The 4454-nt window shown below is 39.8% G+C and overlaps 1 long non-coding RNA gene across 1 annotated transcript; it reads right to left on the bottom strand.

The window, feature by feature from the left end:
• Nucleotides 1-220: 220 nt before the first annotated feature.
• On the bottom strand, nt 221-2578 carry LOC148687754 (uncharacterized). Its single transcript, XR_015951364.1, has 2 exons — nt 1579-2578; nt 221-1472 (listed from the first exon to the last, which is right to left on the bottom strand). It is a non-coding gene; the product is annotated as an uncharacterized LOC148687754 (long non-coding RNA).
• Nucleotides 2579-4454: the final 1876 nt, after the last annotated feature.

The raw sequence follows: 4454 nt of genomic DNA on the forward strand, positions 1-4454 counted from the left end.
GCTTTCAAGTATTCCCTCACATAAGTAACTACCCCCCTCTTTTTCTTTTTATCTGCTGATATAAATTCCGTTCCCAACCGGTCGTTTCTTAAAATTCTCTCAAGTTTTTTCATTACATGGGTTTCTTGTAGACAAATTATGTCCCATTTATCCTTTTTCAAAATGTGTTCAATCCTATTCCTTTTAATTTTACAGTTCATCCCATTAATATTCCAGGAAATAATGTTTAACTCCATTCCTTTATTCTACAAGTTCAAATAAGCAGTTTTCAATATAAACCTTTATAGAAACAAAAATTAGTTATCAAATTACCTTTATCTATCCCCAATCCCCATTTTGGGGTAGGGTAGGGAAAAAAACTAAAAACTAAACAAAAAAGAAATAAACCATAGATCGTTAAAAGTCTTTATGAGTCTTGATCAGGCCGCCCTCCAAGGTCTGTATCTTCTTCTCCCAGCTTGGTCTTAAATCTCTCATAAAATCTGTCCACCTCCTCCACTGACTTTACTGTCTTCCTCCTTTCTTTAAAAGTGAAAGTAAGGCCCTCTGGGAACTCCCATACGAACCAGATTCCTTTTTTTGTTTTGTTTTGTTAGAGCATCCGTTAGTTTCTTATAGTTCTGTCTCTTTAGCAAAAATCTTTTTGGGATATGTTTAAATATAGCAATAGATTTCCCATCGATCATCAAGCTCTCTTGCTTCTTTTTCTGTAATATCTTGTCTTTCAACAAGCCTGAATTTAAGAAGACCATACAGTCCCCTGGTCCTTTGTAGTTTTTGGATCTATCTCTCTTGATTCTGTAGACCTTAGACGTCCAGTGTTAGCTCATCTTCCTGTACCTTCAACCACGTTGCTAGCTCCATTATTATTTTTTCTTCAATTCTTTCATTCTGTTTCTCTGGAACGCCCCTCAGTCTCAGGACCAATGCCTTCTGTTTCATTTCCAAAAAAGCAATGTGGTCTGCCAGGTCTTCTTGCATTTTCTTGATGTCTCGCCTCCTCTTTTCCTCTTCATCCTGGACTTTTTTAATTTATTTACTTTCCACTATTAATCTGGTGGTGTTATCTTCATGTTTCTTAACCTTCATAGCTAAGCTATACACATACGTAACTGGCTATAATGGAATATTCAAAAACTTATACAAAACTAGGTTCAATAAATTTTTCATTCAAATGAGAACAACATACATCAACAAGCGAAGGCACATCCCCAAACTTAAAATGCTGATAAGGACTCAGTCCAAAATAAATGAGATAGTCAAAGAGTACCACAAGAGGAGGTGTGCAGCAGGTGTAGAGAAAACATTAATGGGTCCAATTGGCAAACGGGCGTGGCAAGCCAAAGTCCATAAGGTGGCAGCAGTATATTCAATAGGTACCAGGTGCAGCAAAAAACAATGTCCATAAACAAGACAAGGTTCCCGGGTACGTCCCTTGTTTCGCCCTGGTCAGGCTTCCTCAGTACTGGTAGCTAAATATCATAAAGGAATATTAACAAGACATCATAGAAAATTAATTATACAGAGTCAAATTCAGTAATAATAATAAGAAATACTCCTCCAGATGTGAGTACATACCTTGCAAAGATACATTAACATAAATTCAAAGCTCTAAAGTGAAATGCCAAATGATGTTCCTGTGGCTAGAGGGAACACAAGCTGAATATAAGGATCTAACTATAGATAAGCAGGTGTGGTCAATCAACGGAGATGTGGTGTGGTATTAACCTTCATATTCAAATCCTTCATTGACTTTTCAACCTCTTTATTTTTCCCATATAGGTCTTTTATTTGACCTGTCATTTCTAGAATTACTTTTGAATTATTTTCCAATTTTGCCTCTACTGAGTCCAGTTTGTCATTCAGTGTCTTATTCATTTCAGTTATTAGTTCTTTAATATCTACCAGAGAATCATTGTCATTTGAAGTGGACTGTCTTCTTGCTGCTATGGTCACAGCTCTTGTCCTTGATCCCATCTTACTCAGCCCAATCAGCTTCCAAAAAGAAATTGCTATTTTTAATCAGAGCTCTGTTTTCCAATTTGAGGGTTCCCTTGTCAGGCCACTTAGCAAATCATCACTAAAAAGTCATCACTTATATGTTTAAAAAGTCCCAACAATATCAGAGACACTGTCAAAAAAATCTAAAGGCAGGTTTACTCAACTTTATAATCAACTTTGTGGTCCTATTCCCAAAATAGCAGCAGTCTTAGTAGTCATTCCTCTATTTGTCCACTAGATGTCATCGCCCACCAGCTCTTTGCTCTTAGTCTCCCACTCCACTTCGTAAAGACGACGGAAAGATGTAAAGACTGCTACAATGTATCCTCCATTTTTATGAATAGTCCCTTCCCCCTTATCACAGTCACGGCCAGTCACAGTCAGTCACGATTACTTTTACAGCTTGTATCTTCCAGATATTTTAGGGGAAGTGCTGTCTTTAACTTACTGCTCTCCCGTACAGGCGTTCTTTCCCAAGCAGTCTTCCCTCCTGATATGCAAAGCTGCTTTGATTTGCTTCCCTCCCGGTGCTCTCCGCAATTGCTAAACGAAAGTCCTCAGTCACCCACAGGGAGGTCGCTCCTTATTTTAAAAAAAGCCCTTTAATCAAAGGGTCTCAGGTGCTTGCCAAAGCAAGGTCCTGAGCGCCGCGGCAAAGGCTCTCAAAAAGGTTTTGCAATCGGCTCCTCTCCGCTGCCTCCACCTCTTAGCGGTGCTGGCGCAGAGTTCTTTTTTCACATTAGGTTTTGATCTGTACTTAGTTTTTGATATCTTCATTGCTATCTTACTGAATCCTGTGAATTCCTGCTTTACTGATTTGCAAAATTTTGGCTATGGATATAAATATTCCTTTTAGTGCTGGGTCTGATGAAATTTCTGTCAGTTTCTCCCCTTCTACAGTACTAAAATCTGAAGCAGTACCAGCGCAGGAAGGATTTTGAATCCGCTGGAAGTATTTATCAAAATAAATACTGTTAGGCTATATGTCCACTAATTACCAAAACAATAACTTCAGTAAAATCTACTTATTTGTCCTTAATGAACTGCTGCAGAACTGGGATATAGTTCATTTGTCCTCCTTCATTGAATTTTCCTCTTCCAAAGAAGTTTTCTTTTTGAAGGCAAAAACTTTATTGAGTTGAATGAAATGTCACTTTTCTTACATCCTTGCAGAGTCTTATTCAACAAGTTCCACTTTTCAAAAATGCAACCTTTAACATGAAGTCTGTATCCATAAAGCTTGATGGCTTGATTTCTTTGTCAAGATAACAATGAGATTTTTCTCAAAGTTTGAAAGCTAGCCCCCCAAAAACCCCTTCCTGTGTGCGTCTGTGTAAGCCAGCAGCCAGCTATCACAGAAAAAGCTAGATGCTTTCCATCTGACAGTTCACAGATAACAAGTAAGCATTGGCTAACTCTAAAAAACAATCTAACACATAAGGACACTTCATCAATGCATGGGGTATCAATAGCATACAACAATTGGCAATACAGCTTTTCAATACATTTCCAATAAACACTACACTACGGGCCTGAAAAGCTTCAGAGGCTAACGGTAGGACAGTGAAAAGACATTTTTACAGTCTTGGCAAGAACCTATGCATGCTGCAAGAAAAGCGGCTTTTTTCTTTAATTCTTTCTCCCTCTCCTTTCGTGATTCTGATTCCCTGTTCAAAAACACTTTCTGAGCAATCGCTAGCAGCTGAGAGGTTCCCATTCCCTCAAAGCCTTCCTGCTTTTGCAACTTTTTCCTGATGTCAGAGAAGCTTTGGGCTACAAAAGATGCATTCACCATGGCACGATTTTCTGGTGCTTCGGGGTCAAAAGGGGTGTACACTCTGTAAGCTTCCATAAGCCACTCGAGAAACGTACCTGGAGCTTCTCCTGGCCCTTGGATAACCTCAGATATCTTAGCCATGTTTGTGGGCTTCCTTGCTGCATCTTTGACCCCATGTAATAACATCTGTGTCCCAACCCGGATCAGTTAAAGGGTATTGGCTACATCCACTGTATCATTTGGAGCAAGTCCCCTTAAATGTCTTTGGGCAGACTCATCGATCCTTCTTCTCTCCTCGGTTGTGTAAAAAGTCATTAAAAGCTGCCTGCAATCCTGCCAGGTAGGCAGATGGGTAACCATTATCAAAGCAAGCAAATCTTGCATCATTTGGGGTTTTCCCCGAAAATGCAGGGGTGTGAGACTTCCAATTTAACAGATCTGTAGTGGTAAAGGGGATGTATTGCATTTTGACTTGGCGAACTGCTGGCACAGGGTTCCCCTGGGCGTCCCTGATAGGCTAATCCCTTCACGTCTGTTGCGACTACCTCTTCACTCCTTTGCACTGCTCAAAGCTGAATCTCCCTTTCTTCCTTGTTTTGTAGTATCACGGAGCCTGTCTCTTAAGGGAGGGGTGCCTGGTGATTTTTCTCTTTGCCTGAGCGGAGTAAGATCTTCC

The sequence above is a fragment of the Zootoca vivipara genome, chromosome 1, assembly GCF_965207765.1.
Source record: "Zootoca vivipara chromosome 1, rZooViv2.hap1.1, whole genome shotgun sequence".
Taxonomy (NCBI): Eukaryota; Metazoa; Chordata; class Lepidosauria; order Squamata; family Lacertidae; genus Zootoca; species Zootoca vivipara.